At 40.0% G+C, this 22,348-nt stretch overlaps 1 long non-coding RNA gene across 1 annotated transcript; it reads left to right on the top strand.

The window, feature by feature from the left end:
* The first annotated feature begins 1,206 nt into the window (after positions 1 to 1,206).
* On the top strand, positions 1,207 to 16,042 carry LOC129204036 (uncharacterized). Its single transcript, XR_008576256.1, has 3 exons — positions 1,207 to 1,272; positions 1,388 to 1,623; positions 14,276 to 16,042. It is a non-coding gene; the product is annotated as an uncharacterized LOC129204036 (long non-coding RNA).
* The last annotated feature ends 6,306 nt before the right edge of the window (positions 16,043 to 22,348 follow it).

The raw sequence follows: 22,348 nt of genomic DNA, 5'->3' as shown, positions 1-22,348 counted from the left end.
ATTCTGGTGGAAGATTGTAAGTGTATCTTTTCAGCTGTTGGGCTATGTTTATTATCAAGTAAAAGGGAGCTACTGCTTTAGTGTATCTTTATAACTGACACTCTAAAAATATAATCTCAAGCAAAGGGTAAGCGTCCCTTTCTTTAGAGTGACTGTATTCATATGGAGTACCAATGAAAAAATCATACGTGTGAAAGGAGGCAAATCCCTTTTGCTGAGAACTAGCAGAACGTGTAGCAGTGTATATATATCAAGATACTGAGGATAAGATTTGCTAATGAATCGAGGGTAGGTTCTCAGTGAACTGATATTTACTCTAATTTTAGCTACAGTAAGTCTACCTAATATTGGATTGCCATTTGTGTCCTTCCTGTGAACATACATAATCACTCTAAGTAGCAAAATATTTGGGGGTGGAATTGTGGTTACAAAAGACAGAAAATGGGAATTATTTTTCAGCTTATTTTAGTTCTGTAGACTATTACTTTCCAACAAAAAATATCACCTCCCTCCACTCTTCATATAGTATATTTACTCCAATAAATGGAATATAGGAGGAATGATAGTGATAGGGGTTTGAAAACAGGCTTTCACATATTAATGGCTGTAATGGCACAAATGTCAGGACAGAAACAAAGTCTTATTGAAAACAATGTAACAGCAAATAGGAGTAAAGAGCGCAAAACTGCCAGTGGATTTCTCATTATAGGAGAGTAATTTCTCCCACTTTGTTTTATAACTCTCTTACCCCACGCTCTTTCAAAGTTTTAGGGAGGGTGGGTGCGCAAAAAAATTGTAATATTACAAGGTTGTCCTAACTCTGTATAGAAGATGATGAGCTTCTATCTCATGAACAAATATATCCCAAGCTTCAAGATGCCATGGGATCATATTTCATTTACATCATAAGTTATAAGTGATCTCTGCATTAGCTTTTCCCCTCCTTCCATCACCTTCTAGCTTCCAAAGTTCTTCTAAATAGATTACATCTCTTTAGAGTTATATTTGCTTTGCTAATGGCTATTTTTGGCTTATCAAATGGTCTGCTGTACTGCTGAAGCTCTATTTCAGTGTCTTCTCTAATTTACAAACTTAGAATGGAAATTTCAAAGCTCCGAAGTCACATTTTCTTAAGTGACTGATAAGCCTAAGTCACTTCTGCTACTTTTGAAAATTCTAATCTAGACTTTATCTTTTTGTATTTACAGAGAACTAGGTACAAGCAGAGAACAAGTTTGAAAAATTTTCTCATAGGCCTGATTTAAAATGCAGGTATACTGTTTGTTTAAAGAAAGCCAAACCCACCTACTCTCTGCTGAGTAGCTTGTTATGTGCTGGACTAACTGGAGTCAGATCCTCTCATGACTAAGATCTTTGTACTTCTTAGGACATCTTACAGAGGCTGCTGAAGATTTCCTGAGAAAAGCAGTCTGCAGCTTCAGAGAATGCACATGGGTGGAAATACAACTATAATAAAAAGAGTTCAATTGATTTTTGCCTGGAAGCAAGATCTTAATGAAAAGGCTGTAGCCAGCATGTCATAGCCCTATGATTGTGATGAAGATGCAGAAAGGTGCCTCGCATCTGTTACCCACAGTAGTATGGCCTGTAAGCACAGTCCAGGTAAGCACCTAAGTCTTCTATTGTATTAATTTCTCCAATTTAGTCTGGCAGGAGCAATCAAATGATCTGTTACCTACAAAGAGTGAGGAAAATGTTTACAAAAGACAGAACAGAGAGGAAGGCATTAATATAATTTTTTTGAGGAATAATGTGTACCATTCTTCTTTCATGTTCATGACAGATGAATTAAACCCAGAACAGGTGCAGGGAAAGGCTATGAGGGTGATCACAGGAAAGGACAGCAGAGCCCGTAAAAGCTTTGTTTTCATGCACTAAATAAGCCCACATCTCTATAAATATATGGGAGGGGAAAATAGGCTGAAAAACAACATGGGGATAAGAACATGTGGGTGTGAACTAGGCTAAAATAAAGTAAGGTTTTTAAAACCACCTGTCACCGCCAGATATCATTCTGATGACGACATTCAAAAGGGGAGTTGGTGATACAACACCTCAAACCCCTCTCCTTTAAATCAGGAGGCTTGAAAGCAGGATACCAAGTTGTGGGTTCTTTATTCACACACACAGAACAACAAACAAGCAAAAGCAAAATAAATCTTAGCTGTGACAGTTCTCGAAGATCACATAAGCAATTATACAAGCCAAATCACAAATAATGGTGACCCAAATCGGTTTTGTCACCTAAGTAGTGTTACAAAAACAAATAACAGCACAAGCCAAATCACAAATAATGGTGACCTCTCACCAAAGTAGTGTTATGATGGCATAGGCTAGGTTAACGAAGCCGATGGAGCGGCTCCGGGAGAGCTAGGTTTATGTTCCCTTAAGGCTAGCACTCAGTCTTTCAATTCCCTAGTGGAGAGTCATAACCTGTAGCCCAAGTCAAAGACTTGTCCGGGAGTCCACCTACTCCAAGAGGGCAGCAGAGAAAGAGTGGAACCTTGGGGTGAGACCCTAGGCTCACTGGAGTGTACAGTCTTCACGGTTTATATACACTTTGCCACACGCTTAGTGCTACAAGACAATCATAACATACATGCCCCTCAACTTGCTTAAAGTATGTATTATAACTGAACTCCCTTAAGCATGTTTATACACTTAAGGTGTTCCTTATAACTACCATAATGTTATCTCTAACCAACAACTAAACTCCCTTAAGCGTAATTTAGCATACTAATATCCTTTTAACTTAACAGCTGATGGTTGCTTAACAACAACAAGTGTTACATCCTACTTGCGGTTTGCGGTTAGTCTATTACTAAGAACTCACATCCTTTAATAACTAAAAAAAGGTTGCTCGATACTTATGCTCTCTGGTCCTAAGCCATTTACTAGGCCCAAAACATGGTCAACTTAATCTGGCGTTGACACCACCTAACCTTCAAGTAGGAGGTGTGAGAATGGGAGCCCTAACTTCATTTAGGACTGAGTAGTTTAAGAAAGCAACACTTTAACATTGAGAAGACAACAACCTGGAGATTGAGGTGATTCTTTTTCATCCCATTCCCATGTAGATTTTACAGGGAGAAATGGTAATGAAAATGTTAGCAATATCTCTGGTTTAGAATTGACAGAATGCCTGAGGTTGGAAGGAACCTCTGGGGATCGTCTAGTCCAATCCCTGCTCAAGCAGGATCAGCTAGAGCAGGTTGCCATGTCCAGTTGTGTTTTGAATAAGTCCAAGGATGGATACTCCACAACCTCTCTTGGCAACCTGGTCCATGGTTTGATCACCCTCACAGAATGAAAAAATGATGGAATTTCATGTGTTTTAATTTGTGCCCATTGCCTCTTACACTGTCACTGGGTAACACTGAGAAGAGTCTGGCTCCCTCTTCTTCATTCCCTCCTGTCAGGTTTTTATACACACGGGTAGGATCTCCATGAGACTTTCAGTCTCCAGGCTGAACACTTACAGCTCTCTCAGCCTCTCCTCTTATCTCAAATGTTCCAGCACCTTAATCATTTAAGTTGCCCTTTGCTGGGCTTACTCCAGTAAGTCTTTGTCTTGCACTGGGGAACCCAACAGTGGACCCAGCACTTTAGCTGTGTCTTACCAGGGCTGAATAGAGGGGAAGGATCACCTCCCTTGACCCGTTGGCAGTGCTGTTCCTCATGCAGCCCAGGAGGCTCTTGGCCTTCCTTGCTGCAAGGGCACGTTGCTGGCTCATGGTCAACATATTGGTTGGAAAGACCTTCTCTGCAGACCTGCTTTCCAGCTGGTTGGCCCCCAGCGTGTACTGGAGCCTGGGATTCTTCATGCCCAGGTGCGGGACTTTGCACTTCCCTTTGTTAAACTTCATGAGGTTTTTCTCTGCCTATTTCTCATCGCTGTCAAGGTTCCTCTGGAAAGCAGTGCACCCATCTGGTGTATTAGCCACTCCATCCAGTTTTGCATTATCTGTGAACTTGCTGAGGGTGCACTCTGTCCCTTCATACAAGTCATTAATGAGAGTGTTAGTTCTGGCCCCAGTATTGACTCCTGGGGTAGGCCACCCGTGACTTGCCTCCAGCTGGAATTTGTGCCGCTGTTCACAACCCTCTTGGCTTGGCCTTTATTGTTTCCAGTCCACCTCACTGTCCGCTGATCTAACCCCTATATTGTCAGCTTGTCTATGAGGATGTTAAAGAGAGTGTCAAAGGCCTTAACTAAAGTTAAGATTGCAAAGAGTTTCAGTAAGTTGCCAAGAAATGACTGTTAATAGCACTTACACAAAGTGAAATAACATAAGGAAAGCAGTGAGGGGAGGAGAGATGTGGCAACCAGAAATAAAACTCTGGTAAAGATAAAAGTAAAGATCCTTTTGATTTCAGAGCAAGAACTGAACAGACTGATTCCACAAATTATGTAGTGTACTTTGCACAACATCTTGTACGCCGACAATTGTTGCCTTTAAAGTTGTGGATATAGAAATATATAGAATAGATCATTAATAAAATTTTATATTAAGGTTTCAGCAAGTTACTTTTAGTATATACAGAAAGTTAATCACTGGTACTGGTATTGGGCTGTTTCTAGCAGTTGAATGTGGTGAAAAATAAAAAATCAATGCCCTTTCCCAGCTATTTTTGTATGCTGTCAGTGCTACCATTTGCATCATAAGAGTGCTCTATCTGTCCAGTGGATAAAGCTGACTTTTGGAAACAGGATTCCTGGATATTTAAATCACAGGAAGAGAAATCGCATGATAAGAGGGAATGATTGTAGTGAGGTCAAAGGGAGTAGACCAATAATGCAGAGTTATATTTGATTCTGCAGGCAGTTCAAAAACAGCCTTAGGGTATGAGTGTCTTGTACTCCTGTATTAACTGTGATCTACTGATGATGCTAAAGTCAGGTTTCCAGGTTTAAGTTTTTAAGCATGCATTTGTGCCTGTATGAAGAAGCAATAATGATAGTATTCTAAGAGAACATGAAATAAAGTAGTATCTTAATTAAAGAGAATGTAATTATCCTACAATAAGCATATTTCATCCTTTTCTCTCAGAAACGATCAAAGTTAGTAGATGATCCAAACTTTTTAAGTTTTACCAAAGCATTTTAATTAGCAAAATAGAGCTTGGCTTTTTAGAGAACCTAGTGCTGCCAGTTTCAAATGCCATACTACAAGGCATGAACTGGTGTTAACACCACTGTTTATCTTTCCAAAGCAAAATTAAAGAAGCACAGCTGTATGCAGTATGCCATTTTAAAACAGTCTTCCTGTATAATTTGAACAACGTTTCAAGCTTACTCTATTGTATTTTAAGAAGAACAGCTTCTCAAATGACTTTATAAGTGGGTTTTTTTTAACACATGCAGTTTTAATGAAATTTACATAGATACTGTTTTTAAAGCTCGGGAAGAAAAAAAAAATTAGTGGTTCTCAGACATCCAGATTATTCTTCAGTAAAAATAGGTCCTTCCAGCTGAGGTACTTAATGCTGGATGAAAAGCCAGTCTCAGACACTCCTCCTAAGAGGAGGAAAAAAAATGCTTACAAATCCACTTCAGGCTGTTCAGATGCTCAGATTATGTCATCCTGAACTTGATTTCTTGAGGCCTGAACAGGCTTTTAGTTGACATTTATTATAACATGCCACTTCCCTGAAAAGCTTAAAACAAGAGAGGAAGCCTGTAGACTCTGAGAAAGTTTGCGGTCTGCACTCACAGAACAGCCCATAAAACATTCTTTAAGCCAGAGTTAGCCCTTAGCCTGTCTCAGTAACCAGAGGCATGAGAAGTAATAGCAAACCATCACTGTCCCAGAAATACCACTACTCAAGGGGGGGGGGGGGGAGATAATTACCCAAAAGATAAGCTTAGCTTAGTTTAAGAGCTGTCTACTCAAGACAATGCTAATAGGACTTACAGTTTCAGCAAAGAAACATCCACCAAGATTTACCCAAGCCATCACTATACTCCCATCCCCAAGCCAGAAGACGCGCTGAAGGAATACCACACTAGTGGTCTCAATCTTACTTAACCTGCACTTGCTTGGTTTGTGCTCTAAATAGTATTTCAGAGGAGGTGGATCTTTAAAGTAACATTAACCCCAAGAAGTCTTCAAAATACCCTTCTCCCATCCATCCTGCATTTCCTATTTGCAGTTTAATAAGGGCATAATGGGAAAACTACTTCCTGCAGCCAAAAGAACAGTTATAGTTTACCTTCAATTTAATATCCTAGTCATTGCTAACATTTAAGTGATAAAATGTTTATTTTTTGTGTGGTATGTACCACAGGAATACTATCTTTTCAATTGATCTAATTTAATTCTACTCCACTGAGTCATTCTGTTAATTCTTTAGTTTGAACCACCTGTTTTAAAGCAATAAGCTCAATAAACAAAAATATCTGAATTCATAGCTGAACTCATGTGTTACCTAGTTAGCCTATAGCTAGACATGGCTGGAGTGTGATCTTAGCATTTATCCTGAAATCTGAGATGTCCTAGAAATACTAGTTAGAATGGTGATTTTCAGAACTCACCGGTTGCTGGGGCATAGGAAAACCATGAACAGCATATATTGCAAAAAGATTTTTCTATGATGGTTATCTGAAAATGTGTTTTGGAGTACTGAGATTTTAAAGGGCTGTAGACCAGATTCTGTCTGGTGTAGGTGGATATCAGAAATACCTCCTCACAACAGTGTTAAAGTGGGAGGAATAAGTAGGGGGGAAGAATATCCATCTCTATTGATCTAAACAACACAAAACTTGAATAGCTACATTTTTCAACCAGAGCTACACCAAAGCTCAAAGATTTGCAGAGTCAGAGGGTTGGCTGACATTGTGCTTACTTTGATGGTATTTTTATGTGCTCCATATGACTGTGTGGTAACTGCTTTTTAAAGGAAAATTATTTCAGTGAAGGTGCAGGTATTACTGAGTATGTGTGCATCTCTAACAGATCCCTTAAAAGATGGATGTCTTAACTCATGTTGGGATGAGCCAATCCTGTAACCATTAAAGTTGAAAGCAAAACTTTCACTAACTTGTAAAATGAAGTGGTTAAAGAGGATTTCTGAAAGGCTTTAAATGATAAACATGATTCTATTTACATTTTAAATATAATATTTCTATAAACATACTTGCTAATTACCTAGGACATGTGCAAGTGTTTGCCTAATAATCTGTACAAACATTTAAAAGGATATTGAATGATAGGAATAGAAAGCGTTCTTCAAAATGCTAGTTTGTTACAACTTGAAACTTGGAGAGAAACTTAAGGTTTGTTTTCTGATGCTGATGGCTCTCAAAGAACTAAGACCTGCAGAAGGCAAATGGTATTTGGTAAATTTCCTTATTAAGTTTGAATTATCTCTTTAAAAATTAGAATAGATTTTCCGGGAATGAATTCATCTTTCAGGGCTAGAGAGTATATTGTTACCTTCAGAAATTTAGTATGTGTAAATGGTCTCTGGGCAGTTTGATGATGGACACCTCATGTTTCCTCACCAGTTATTGAATGGCTTCAAGGCAATCATGAGATTCACCCTATTTTTTGACAAGCTTGCTACCCTAGGAAATCCATCTCATTTTTAGCCTCAGCCAGTGCACCCTGGAAATACGTTCTTTCAGACTTTCTCTTAAAATGAGCGGAATTTCTTTTGCCACATTATGAAAATGGATTCCTGAAACATCTTGCCTTAGAGGTGGTAGACTGTAGTTTCTCTAAGTCAGCAGTAGTTTTCATGTCCGTTTTTTTCTTCCTAATGGTCTTGATCACCTTAATTTAGTTACTGATGGGATCTAATTCAGAACAGATCTGGGAAGGCGAGAACTTTCCTAGCTTTAGGATCCTGAACAGATAACATCTAAGTGGAGCTCATTGCAGTGGGAATCATTAACTGTAACTCAGCTGGATGGAACCGTTTCACTATTGAATATGTCTGCCCAGTATCAATTTTACAGGATACCGGAAGTTCTCATAAATCTATATTAATGCTAATTGTAAATAGTGTATAGTGTTTACCACAGAGAAGAAATGATTAATTTTGCTCATGTGGCTTGCAAGGTCAAGTTTTCTATGACGTTGTTACAGTATTTCTGGTGGACATCATGGAAATTTTGCTTGTATCCAATATAGGCCTAAGAAATGGCATCTATAATTGGTTTCTTATTTCTCTTTGCATACAAACCCCATTGCTACCTGAAGGCAGGCATTGGCTCTTCTGTTATTTCAGCAGAGCCCACATTTTAGTCTATGTACATCATCACAGTATTTGAGTGCCGTCCTGTAGTCCCTTGGGTAATCTGCTTACACATCTGTCCTGTACTTCATCTCTCTCATCCTCTCCTGAGGAGGTGAAGATGATCTGCTAGAGTATTTCATTTGACAGAAGGTTTGGTTTGGTTGATTGGTTGGTGGTTTGTTTTGCTGTAGATGTCTGGCTATGAGTATGTTAAAGGCGGTGCGGCCAAAATTGTTACAGGTTCATCACTGCACTATAATTTCTATAGGGAGGATTCCAGGGTAACTGTAGCTTCCTTGTGCTAACTTGTTGGTTTGACAGCAGTTACATCTTCTCTCCCATACCTTTTCATTAATGAAGTCCTTCTTAATAAACTAAAAATTTAAAGTACTTTCTAATGTTTAGCTTTTCTCTTGAAGACAGAAGAAGCTGAAGACACAAAACATTTCTGATAAATGTTGAGCATTAAATGTTGTAGAAAAATGGCAAATCAGATGCCTCATCTGAATCTTTTATGTGGTTCAGCACCAGATTGTGCTTAGGTTATGCCCCTTCTTTTTCTCTGGGTAGACTTTCAAACTGTCCAAAAAACTTAAATCAGAATCAGTACATTCCCACAAAGTTCCTTATTCAATGCATTAGTAAACAGCAACAAAAGCATCTTTTCAGAGAACTTTCAAATACTCTGAATCACCACTTAGTTTTCCAGCAAAGCAGTTTTATTGTTGGGACTGCACAAGGCAAAATCCTAGTGTGAAACGTAAATGATGGCTTACATTTTTGGTAGCACATTATATCTGTCCTTTGGATTTGTACTAATGCACAGCCTGTAAAGCTACTTCAGTATGGTGTCTACTTGGTGTACATGCTAGAGTAGTAAGCATGTAATGTCTGTAGCAGCATATGAAACCTCACAGACCTCTCAAGTAAGGCTACATTTATGGAGTTTAACATTATCTCATTAGGAACTCCCAGATATTTGCAGCCTTGTATTTACATGTTTCAGTACAGATGATGGTGTAAATTGACATGTTGACTAGTATTGACTAGTGACTGAAAACAGTTGTGAAGATAACCAGTGTCACCTTTTTGGTGGCAAAAGGTTAATCCATCCATTTAATACTGGAATCTGACAGACAGTCTGAAAGACAGTGGAAATCCGTGGCCTTTTCTGCATGAGGAGACCTAGCTGGCAAACAGTCTGTTGGCATAATGCAGCTAGCAAGTTCTTTTGGCAGAATGCATTCACATTTGGCTGCTTCTGTTGGCAGTATATTTCTTCATGGCTTCAGATTGTATTGGCAAAATATATGTAGCATGTAAGAGGATCTTGGTAACTGTGTCTGTAATGCTGTGCAGTACTCATCTTGAAGCCAAATGTGCTAACTATTCATTCTGCTCTTGTTAGGGCGTCGTTATTGCTGAATCTGGGGACACATGAAAACAGCTGATTCTCCAGCAGGAAAAATATCGGGTAGTGCTGGAGTTTTAAAGCTCATTCAAGAGTGTCCTTACTGCTGCGTGGGTGGGCTGTGTGCCTGGCTAATTCAGTTGTCTGTGCAGATAAGATGGTTCCTTGTCCTTAGGACAGCTGTGTCATCGCTTGCTGTGAAGGGTGATGGGGTTTGTTTGTGGGCAGTCAGAGGTGCCTACGTAGAGCCAACTATATTAACGTGCTGTTATTTGGCATGCACCTAGGTGAGACTGCTTTTGAATATTGAGCAAGTATCCTTCAAGAACTGAGGGAGCTGTGCATTAAAGCCACAGAAACTGCTTCCTCAAGGCTGTATTTAGTATTGTCCACACCTTTTCCCATTCCCATCATAGAATCATAAAATTATTTAGGTTGGAATTGACCTCTGGAGGCCACCTATCCCTTGCACAAAGCAGGTTCAACAGAATCAGGTTTCTCAGGGCCCTGTCTGCTTGAGTCTTGAGCACCTTCAAGGACATAGATTCTACAACCCCTCTGGGCAACCAGGTTTTTGACTGCATTTTTGTATCTACTTGGAACTTCCTCTGTTCAGCTATTATGTCTATTGCCTCTTGTTCTGTTGCTGTGCATTTCTGAGAAGAATCTGGCTCCATCTTCCTTGTATCCTCCAGTGAGGTAGTTGTAGACAGCAGTCTGGGTCTCCTCTAAGTCTTCTCTCCTAAAGAATGGACAAACCCAGTTCTTCCATCCTCTCTATGTACATCATGTGCTTCAGCTCCCAATCAACTTGGTAGCCTTCTGCTGGACTCACTCCAGCACATTGATGGATGTCTTGTGATGGAGAGCCCCAAACTGAGCATGGTACTCAAAGCCATCTATAAAATAGCAAAGCTGTACTATAAGTGGAGTAATCCTGTCTGTTGTAGGATGGGAAAGGCTTTGATCTATAAGCAGAGGCCTAGAGTGAGTGAACACCTAAGAATAATAATGTCTAATGCGAAGTCTGGTTTTCTACAGCTGAAATGGTTCTGGTGGTGAATGCCACATGTTGTATACTACATAACCTCTGCAACTATCATCTCCCCTGTGGACTCGTTCAGGTGGAGAAATAAGGTGTTTGTACTAACTGTTGAAGTCAGAGATATGCCAGTTCTGTCTGTCATATGTACCAATTGTTTGAGGGAGCATAAAAAAGAGCATTGTGATAGTATGCACTAACCGGACAGTGATTGTTTTTGCTATCACACATGTAGAAATTGTTTTAGCAATTAATTTTTGGGAATTTCCATCTAATACAAAATAACATAAAGGTGGATTTTCAGAAAATAGACCTTTATCAAGCCTAATTTACAATATGGGTAGTGCAAAATGCGGGCCTTTGCATCTCTAGCTGCTTCTGAGTAGGAAGATTCATAGCTGATACTCTCCTCCATTGGTATTCAGTACTGCTATAGAAGAGAGTGAGGAAGATGATGTAGGTCTTCAACTAAAGGAGATTATTTTTCATGCTGTGTTGTGGATTCTGGGTTGCTAGTATTTTGATTTTCTGATCAAGAATGCAGCTTAGTATCTTTTTTTTCCTTTGAAAATTGTAGCATATATTCATGCAGTTTTCACTCTTTCGGGTTTTGTTATAACACTCTGCAATGGGAGGGAGTTCATGTTCCCAATTTAGAAAAGAGAGCTTCTCTGATCTATTTCTTTCCCATTTACAGTGTAGAGTATTCTACATGGTAAGGCGTACCCTCCAGATCCATGTCAGTCCACACAGTAGGATCTGATAGCTTTGAATATCTGTGATTCCACTGTCCATCTAGAGCTCATCACAGAGGTACTCTGGTGGCCCAGTAGTCTGGAAATGATGGGAACTGTAACAGCTATAACAAAAGGTCTCTGAGAGGAGTGAATGTATGCCACAGGCTTATTGGGTGGGATTCATCTTACCAAATCCAGACAATTCCTCGTCTGGACTTCATTTATTGTGTATGGAGGGAAATAGGCATTTCTTGGGCTTGTTTTTTTCATTTTGCAGCACAATTTATCTCATCCCAATGTCACTGTCTAAAATAAACCAGATGAATCACTCGTTAAATGTCTGTTTTCTCCATTGATTTCAGAGGCCTGAGATGACTCTTTCAGCTCTAAAAGCCTATGCTGTAGCTGACTAAAGCTGGTTGTAATAGGTTGCCTTTTATTGTAATGGCAGCAGGCCAAGAGAGAACTTATGTTGCTTGCGGGAACAGTTTTAACTTTCCCAGCTTTTTGGCCCTGGTGTTCTCAAGGGGACTGGAAGTGGAGCAGGAATCACAGAATGGTTTGGGTTGGAAGGGACCTCAAAGATCATCTAATTCCAACCCCCCTGCCATGAGCAGGGACACCCTCCACTAGACCAGGTTGCCCGAATCCCCATGCAACCTGGCCTTGACCACTTCCAGGGAGGGGGCATCCACAGCCTCTCTGGGCAACCTGTTTCAGTGCCTCACCACCCTCACAGTGAAGAATTTCTTTCTAACATCTAATCTAAATCTACCCTCCTTCAGCTTAAACCCATTACCCCTTATCCTGTCACTCCATGCCCTTGTAAACAGTCCCTCTCCAGCTTTCTTGTAGGCCCCTTCAGGTACTGGAAGGCTGCTCTGAGGTCTGCCCAGAGCCTTCTCTTGTCCAGGCTGAACAACCCCAACTCTCTTAGCCAGTCTTGATAGGAGAGGTGCTCCAGCCCTCTGGTCATCGTCATGGCCCTCCTCTGGACTCACTCCAACAGGTCCATGTCTGTCTTACAGTGGGGCCCTCAGAGCTGGACGCAGTACTGCAGGTGAGGTCTCACAAGAGCGGAGTAGAAAGGACAATCCCCTCCCTCGACCTGCTGGTCACGCTTCTTTTGATGCAGCCCAGGATTACGGTTGGCTTTCTGGGCTGCAAACGTACATTGCTGGCTCATGTTGAGCTTTACATCAACCAACACCCCCAAGTCCTTCTCCTCAGGGCTGCTCTCAATCTATTCCTCGCTCAGCCTATAGTTGTGCTTGGGATTGCCCTGACCCACGTGCAGGACTTTGCACTTGGCCTTGTTGAACTTGAGGTTCATACGGGCCCACCTCTCCAGCCTGTCAAGGTCCCTCTGGATGGCATCCCTTCCCTCCAGCATGTCAACCACACCACACAGCTTGGTGTTGTCTGCACACTTGCTGAGGGTGCACTCGATCCCGCTGTCCATGTCACCAACAAAGATGTTAAACAGCACCAGTCCCCATACCAACTCCTGAGGAATGCCACTCGTCACTGGTCTCCACTGGAACATTGAGCTGTTGACCGCAACTCTTTGAGTGTGACCATCCAGCCAATTCCTTATCCACTGAGTGGTCAATCCGTCAAATGCATGTCTCTCCATTCTGGAGAGAAGGACGTCATGTAGGACAGTGTCAAATGCTGTGCACAAGTCCAGCTAGATGACATCAGTTCCTCTTCCCTTATCCACCAACACTGCAACCCTGTTGTAGAATGCACACAGACTTGTGCTGGCTGAAAGTTATTTTTCCTTGTTAAGAGTTCTTTGTTGTCTAATGACTGTTCCAGAATAAAGTGTCAAATTCATCCATACCTAAAGTTTTCAGCATTTCAACCTGTCTTTCTGGGTTGAGTTTTTTGAGCTTATTAGGAAAGTAGACTTCACACTGTCAGATGCACAGTGTGTATTTTTGCAGAAGATGCTACCGGCTGATAATCTCTGTTTCCAGGATTTGAACAGTCACACTGTGCTGTGGTTCATTTCTGAAGCATTGGATTTCACTTCTTGAAGACATCTTGTGTGTTGTCTTCTGTTTTCTTAGAGAAGTGCTGATAGCTCTTCACTTCTGAGGTTTTAGAAACAGTGGGGTTGGATGAGTGAAAGTAGACTTCTGAGAATCAAACTCTTGAGGTCTTTTTTCCTTATTGTACAGAGTGGGGATATGCGAAACCAGATAAATGGGATGGACAGGATGCAGGAGGAGAAAAAATGTAGCTATGAAGGAGGATGTCATCAGAAAAGGAAGGAACAAATCCCACTTATTTTTCCCCACAAGATGTACCTGCTGAATTTATTTTCTTTCAGTGTGTGTGACCACCCACAATAGTGTACCCTGTGTTGTTTGTGGATATCAGCATTTTAAAAGAAGTGAGCATTAACTGTGAAATGTGGAAGTTGAGGCACTGAGTTGAAGATTGTCACATAACTTTAAAGTCACTGGCCAAGGAAGAGCTGAGAATAGGACCTGTGTGAATAGGTCTGATCGATAAATACATAGGGTATGTTACTGCCATACAATGATATCCTGTTGGTACTGAGATTACAATTGCGCACCCTGCAATGATCATTAAGCACAATATGGCTGCAGCGTCAGTGCCATCTGTGATAATAGTTTTGAAAACAGAGAAGAAATCCCACAACTACAATATACTGCTGAACAAGGAGGAGAGATCAAGGACGTCATTAGTGTCCCATGTCCTTACAACAGCAAATAGTTTTTAAGATAAAATTCCCAGATAACTTTAAAATATAAACTGCATCCTATGTTATGAGACTGTTCTTCTCCTCAGAAACCCAACAATATCTGCTGGATTGAGCTTGAGAAGCTATTGGCAAGACCAAGCCTACTGACCAGCTCTGTTGTAGCCAAACTTCCAGTATATAAAGGAAGGTGAAAGAAGAAGAGAAAACCAGAAACCAGAACAAGCCATCTGATGCACTGGGTAAAAACTTTTCTTCTTGGTTATTTCAGGTGCACAGCAGAATGGCACTGTAATGTGCACATGGGTGCAAGAAAACTCAGTCAACAGTGATGAAGACTACTTCCAAGTGTGATTTGGAAACATCAACAAAGTGAAACAAACTAAAGAACTATATCACACGTGTAAATTCATGTCACAAATTTATACTGTGCTTTTAGACAGTTTAGTTTGTGTGTTTGGGCCAAGGAGTACCCTGTAATGGAGCCTTGTCTTGACTGTCAAGAAAAGGTGTCTTCAGTAGCTTACTTGTTAATCGTTCTGCTGCAAAATATCTTGTCTCCACTATATCAATTTTACTGTGTAATACATAGAGCAAAGTCATCTCCAGGCAAGAATACAGAACACGCATTTTTGGGAATGCTCTGGCAAATACCACCTTGTAAAAGCCTATTTTCCACTGAATCAGAAGATGTCTGATTCAGTATTTTCATGTACAGGATGGCATTTCAATTATAGAGTAGTGGCTATGGAACTTGTCTAGGATTTTAAAGTCCTGTCTTCATCTACTCACTGTCTCCTCCACATCATAGGAAATTCTGCTTAGCTTTTAGGCTGCTCTTAGCTGCTGTGAAGTAGGATCTCATCTACAAACAGCATAAAAACAAATGACAAACTATGATATTGTGTCCAAGCCAGAATTGTTTTGTGGCCTTCAGTTGTGAAGATAAACCCTTTGATAAAGTTTTTCCAGTACCCAGAGAAGCGGATCCATGTTTTTAGTTGGACCCATGATGTCTGTAAGATTGTTGTATGTATACTCTTTGCTTGTGTCTACACCTAAGCAAGCTTTCAACTTTTAGATGAAGTAGCAAGGGTAGGGGAACTTTGATTCTTTTTCAGTTATCTCACTAATCAGTTCTCCAGCAGATTCAAAGAGCATCAGTGAGTACTCCTGCAGAAGATGTGTGGGTCAGGTAGAGACTTGTGTCACAGAGCTTAGAAGAGGAAGGGATGTCTTCCAGCTGCTGGTGGAAAGGTATGAGGCTCTCTGGTACTCAGCAGGATATTGCATACTTGAACTATTAAAAGTCCTCAGAAGGTTTGTTAAAATTGCAGAGCAGACATTGGAAGACGACTCTGTCAAAATTAATTCATATACTGTGGAATGCATTTTTATGGTTTCAGTTGGTTATGTAATGTAAGAAAGATGTCATTCTACCCACACATTTTCGTTGCAGTGACTAGATAGACTTGGGAAGAAACCCACTGTTGGATGGTAGTGGAGTCACAGAAGTTCCCCGCAGGAAGAAGATGCAGTGATGACAATTGCAACAGTGTGCATTGTGCCAAATCTCAGACTATTATGTGTATTTCTAAAGCTTTGGCTCCTGGACTTAGATATTAGATCCCATATTTAAGATGGCAAGTTTCAAGCACTTGTAGTTACAGGAAGTGCAAACCTGAAAGATCTAACCAGAAGGCAACAAAGCCATAAATATATTTTAAAAAGCTCTCAACTTCTCTAGCAGTCTTGGGATTTTGGGGTAAGTTCATTGTTTTGGAACGTTAATCTTAACAGTATCACTGTCTTCTGTCCTGCTTCCACTGCCACTGAGGACTTCAAACAACGAAATAACTTAAAAGCACCCAATATTTATTTTGAAATTATGTAACTTGGTCATCTGGTGTTAGATTAATTCAAGAGTTTCAGAGGGGGAGTTGAATGCAGCCGCTTCATTCATGGCTGAGCCTTATTACAACTGATTTTTAGGGGTTTTGAATCTGTTCCACTTCCAAGCAGAAATTAGTGGGAATTCAGGCTATGGCAATAGGAGGAAGTTTGAAACTTTAATGACCAAATAAGGTCTTTTCTTTCCTGATACCCTGCTGAATTACTGTGGCGTTACAGAGGAGTCTCTACAAGCAGATTGTGTAATAGATTTTGAAGGACTTTGCTATGTGCATTTTGAAAACAGTATTTGAGTATGAGTTCCTAGATTTCAGCTCCCTTGTATGGAAAGTTTACATCTAGTTTCTAGGCTTAAACATTAGAATTGTATGTTTAGACATTAATATCACATTTTCACTATATTTGACTTGCCCAAGAGTTTGTCATACCCTTGAGAACCAAGAAACCAGTGCAAAGTCTCACTAGTACTTAGGATACTGGGTTTGCTACGCACTTGTTTGAACTCCTCTATTCTGCCTGATAAAGGAATTTGATATACTTCTGCTTGCTCTTCCTGGGTTCCTCCATCAACAGCATTGGATATACACATGAAAATGTATTTTCAACTTATTTCTGTGAAGAACGAACTAATTTGAAAGGACATTTCATGACAGTACTGAGGAAAAAGTGTGAATTTTTCAAATCTTAAAGCTTGAAAAATTCAGATTTGTATGTGCTAGATTTAGCCAACCTACTGTTAAATAAAAACATTATATAACATGACTTTCTGATCTTTTCCTGTCTGTTCTCTTTTACTTGCTTTTCCTTCTGAGTTCTGTTTGTGAACTTCCTGTTGAAATAGTTCTTTTTAATCAGTCCTTTAAAATTTTTTCAGTTTTACTTTTCCATGGTTCCTTTTTCAAATATGGGGTGTTAGTATTTCAGCTGTAGAGTCTCATGACAGTGTCAGTGGTTGTCATTTTTTAAGTCAGTTGAAAGACTTGACAAAAAAATCAAGAAGCAAAAGAGCCTCAAAAGCTGCATTTTTTTAACTGACCGTGTATTCAAAAGTTTGTTGTCTTTGTTTTCTTCTTCAGTCTGCAGATTGAGGTGAGTAACTAACCACTTTATATTGATGTTAACTGTATCAGAAGATTGTGATTGGAAATAAGAAATTCAGAGGACTGTATAACAGCAGCAGTATAACAGAGACCTCTTGTATATATTTGAACCTAGTGGTCAGCTATTGCTTAATGCCACCACTTTCTGATGCTGAAGTACTGATGTCATCTTCCAAGTGACTTATGCAATCAGCAGTGCAGATATGTGAAGGGAGCTGTAATTGGCAGTAGACAGAAAAGATTAGTAAGTGGAACTTTTAGAGAAATAACTCTTCTATGATGTACTGCTTTGCTTTCATAGCCCTTAAAGTGAGTTGGTAGGAGGGTAAATATCCATCAGTACTATTGCCACCCTTGCTTCTGCTAAGTTTTGAGTTGCTGCTGTTGTTGTTTTTCAGATTGAGGAAATGGGAGGGTGAATTTGGGAAGTGAAGTTGACAAGAAGTTGACAGGAAGTTAACGCTGTGCCGATAAAAGAAAGTAAGGTATGTTGGGCTGTCTTAACCACAGCTGCTGCTTCTGAAACATACAGAGACTGAAGTTTAGAAATTTTCTATTTCTGTACCCATTCACTGTAGTTCATGCCAGGCAGTTTGTATTTTTGACATTTTAGCAGGAAATTAAGGAAGCCACCTGGCTTCTCTGTATCCCTGTCCTCTCATGACATTAGCTTTCTTTAATTCTGGCAACCACGAGAAAGTACCGTGTCTTACTACAAAGATATTTACACAGCAATCACATTATGACTCCATCTGACATAGAAGTACTTAAATTAGCCTTAAGTTAATAAACATCAGTCAAATACTGCTGTCGGTATATATTCAGCAGCAAAGAATTCAGCACAGATTAACTTTCTGAATTTGCTTTTCAGGCAGGCTTTGCAGTCTGTGCCAAGTTCTGTAGCTTCAGTGCTACACTGCTTGCAGTCTACATGTTTAAGTATACCTTCATATGATACAGTCATGCCTTGCTGGAAATGTAGGCACGCACTATTAGACTATATAGCACCAAGCAGAATGGGCTTCTCTTGTGGTTACAGTCTTTTACTATAATTTTGAGATACCTAATATACCTGATATATTTTGTGATTATTTGTGTCTGAAATTTTATGGAAGGAAGTCCAAGTTCCGATCACATAAAATTAGATGAAGACTGAAATTAAGTTTTGAATGTATCAGCAAAGCAATACCACTAACATTAGTGATTAGAAACAGCAGGTTGGGACGAAGTTTTGAGGTACATGTATAGAACCAGTGACTGCTGCAAAATAAATAAGTTATTAACTGTAAGACTGTGGCACTCATTGAATTTTTTGCCACTAGCAATGTACTTTCTAAAGAGATCTGGCTGTAATATTTGTTGCCTTGAAATAGTGAAAATACTTGTGTTCAGGAAGGAAGCACTAAATGGACAGCATTGAAAAGCTATTAACCAAAAGCTTAACAGCTGCTGAAGGCACACAACTAATAGTCTAAACTAACTGGCTGGGAGGACCTTACGAAATTGGAAAGTCTCTTGCTGACTTCCATGCTTACCCTGTTTTCTGAACTGAGTGCTGTGAGATAACTGAGGAATTTTTGAGAATACCCCCAAGCGCTGTTGAGGCTTTCATAGTGAATGCTTACAGATACAATGAACTAGAAATATCCGTGTGTCATGATAAAGCATAAGATGCAAGAGCTATCATGTGTCATGAGTTATGCACCAGAACATTTATAAGTTGCTGTTGCAAAGGAAACTAGTTGCACTATTACAGCTGTTTTTCTTAGACATGGTAATAATGCACTCATATTCACAGCCTTACTTGGATCCATGAGTTACTTGAATCCAAGAGTTAATGAGATTAGTCACAACAATTGCTTAGAAAATATTTTCTAAAAGAAGTTTAAGGGAAAACATGCTGGGTCATCTATGCTCTAAACATAAAGGCTTAGGATGAGATACTTCTCATACAATTTTAGCCATTTAGAGGATAAAAGTTAGTGCTCCCTTTATAGCAAATAGGGCGAAGTAAGTGGGCTGAATTGCCCTCCATGAGGCATGACACCTCTTAGACGCCTATTTTAGGATAGGAGGAATTATTCCATTGAAGTCTCAGAACTTCTTCCCTTAGTACAGAGTGCCTATACAGTTGGTGAAAATGGACACCCAACTTCCACCTGGCTAGACAGACTCATCAGGACAGATGGATCCTACCCATAGCAGTTAAAGTAGTAGGTTGTTTTTTTTTACAGTAAGAAATCTTAAGTAGTAGCCACTGTAGGAATTTCAGTGTCTTCTCAAAAAAGAGAGGGATCCCATTTCTAACGGCAAGATTTTACAATTTGTTCAAATGTAAGTGTTTTGAATATATCTACAGGAAATAAGCAGTGGGAAATGTAAACCTTTACATTAGGCATAATGTGTAGAATATAGATGGAGAGGGGTCTGGTTTTCCATTCCCTCTAAGTTTCATCCAATTTAAAGGCTGCTGTCAGTTAAAACAGTGCCTTAGGGACTTTTTCCAAAGCGAATGGGCCAGACTATTGGAGAAATTTATGCTTTCACTTCTACTCACTTCTGATCCCAATTTAATAATAGATTCCCTTCTGTTGGCCTGCCACCACTTAGGGGCTTCCATATGGATGGGAGGAATGATGACCACTATCTTTTCTATTAGTTTCATTGAGCAACAGAAAACCAAACATATGAAGTTAAGTTTTGGTCTCACTGAATGTAGTAGCAAAACTGCCATGGATTTTAGTGGTATTAAGATTTCACCTCTGGTATGTTTATGGCTACTCTGAACTTTCTTTTCCTCTGCGCTTCTGCCCTGCGGTGTTGGTTTTGGTTTTTTTGGGGAACAGGAGGAAGTGGCTACCCCTTTGTCTAGGCCAATAAATCTGAACAGAGTTTTGTTGTGACTAGAGTTAAAGCACTGCTTGAAGTTGCTGCTGTGATATGTAATAATATGGTCTAACAAAGAACCAGCCTATGGTTGTTTACTGTACCATGTTTCACACATGTAATAGGAGTCTAGAGGCAACAGACAGTTGTTCTGACGTGATTTGACATCAAACTATTATAATTGTCATTCTGGCCTTACCAGACCACAGAACTAATTGAGCAGATACTATTTGCCTTGCCATTAATTCACTAAAACTGTGAACAGTGTTGGAAACTCTGCTGAAGTTTGGAGAATCATTGTCAACTTCAATCATTCTTCTGTCAGAGTATTTTATTTGCCACTGCAACTGACTGGTGGTGGCTTTACTGGGGAAGTTTAGAGAGCTGTAAATCCTGCTCCCCTTCCCTGCCATTATCACTGCCTGGTGTGGTGTGCACTCCTCATCGCATGATGGGACACTGTCACGTGGCTGTATGAAACATATCAATACGTGAAGCATGTATCCAGTGCTGGTTATGACTGAAAACTAAAATGACTGATTGAGACTTTGGGGTTAGAGTGTGTGGGCAAAGGTGAGGGGAGAAGGTAAAATAAAACCCAGTTGTTAAGTTGTTTAGGCATTTAATAGTGTTTTCATTATAAACAGGAAAAGGTGAAGAATTAGTTACACAAAATGAAGCCTCACGTTTGGAAGCTGTGCTGTGCCTACAGAGCTCTGTTGACTTAACCAGATGAAATTCCTGCAGAAAGCTGCCTCCTTTGCCAGTGGAGTAAGTCTAATGGCCTTTCAGGCTAAAACAAACTTTTAAGGATTTGTAACAACAACTTGCTATGGTACTGCAGAGACAATAACATGTCCGTAAATTGAAACTAGTCATCTGACAGTACCCATTTGTCTGACCTACTTTCTACTTGCACTCTGTAAGGGACCACAAGAGGCAAATTTGGGGATGACAGAAGAAGGGGCAGACAAGAGAAGCAGAATGTTAAGTAGCTTAGACACGCGTTGTATCTCATCATTTATAACCAAAAGAAAATGAGTGAGGGAGAGTGATGGAAGAATACTAGTGTCTGATGAAACATAAGCCCAGAAGACTGATTCCTTTCTCTTGGCTATCACCAGTGGCTGATTTAGGGTTGGCTATCTCTGAAGAGTCATTGTAGGGATCTCACTGCTCACTCCTAAGGTGGATGGAAAAAAGTCTGTGTTCTGAGAAAAGCTTCTTTCTCAGGTGTTCGTGTTCCCCTTGCCAAATGCTGCTATCCCCCAAACCAGGATGACAGAATGTGTGTCAGCATGCCAGTAATCCCAGTCAACACTCTCGTTCACAAGGTGGGTTTTGTTTATCTACCAGATGGTGAGGTGGAGCAGCTGAAGCGTACTTTGCCACACTGTTCTGTGCAGTTGAGCGTTGCCTTTCTGACCTCATTGATCCTGTAGCTGAAGCTTGAGCCTATGTAGCGTGAGCCTCTCAGCCGCATTCTACAGCTAGCAGCAATAGCAAAATCTTACTGGATGTTGGTTTGGAACATTTGGTATATAAAACGTTCTGATGAGTGGATTCTTGAAATCCCTGCTCTTTCTTCCTAAGGCAGAATATCTGTTTTACTCAGAAGCTGAAAACTAAAAGAAAGCACTGGATGCTTTCTTCTTCTATTGAATTGAAAACTCAAGCCACCTTTTTCTTAATAATTACGCTTTTTTCCTGTGCTTTGCAATTACTTATGGCAAATATCCATGGCTACTTGTTAACCTGCTGCAAAAACTATTAAAAGTCTTACTGAGGCTAGGAAATTTACTTTTAATACTAAAGCAGCCTAGTTTGCAGCTCTGCCAACACAGTGCACATCCTGATCTGCCCTGGCTTTTGACATTCAGGAAAATGATTAACTTGTAAACTTGTACGGTTTTCCTCATGAATGAATTCTGCAAGAGATACATGTGTAAGTACAGCTTCAATGCGTAGACAGGGCAAATGTGCAAATGTTCAAAAGCACCATTATGTTCTTCAAAATATTTACAGGTGAGGTAAATAAAGTTAAGAAAAACGTAGATTCCAACAGACCTATGTGTGAAGGGAGCCCTTGAAGTCAGTGAGAGCTGTGCGCTTCGGTCTGGTGCAGTACATAGCACACAGTTATGAAATAATTGGGTAATAAGACACAGCGACCATGTGAACACAGTAATTAATACACTTAGCAATGTTTGTGTGATGACTGACCTCTTGCCAGAGCTAAAAGCGAAAGCTGTGCCAGTCAGCTAA

The sequence above is a fragment of the Grus americana genome, chromosome 1 (assembly GCF_028858705.1).
Source record: "Grus americana isolate bGruAme1 chromosome 1, bGruAme1.mat, whole genome shotgun sequence".
In the NCBI taxonomy this organism is placed as follows: domain Eukaryota; kingdom Metazoa; phylum Chordata; class Aves; order Gruiformes; family Gruidae; genus Grus; species Grus americana.
The sequence above is the reverse complement of the archived record's forward strand: the minus strand, read 5'-3'. Positions and strand labels throughout refer to the sequence as shown.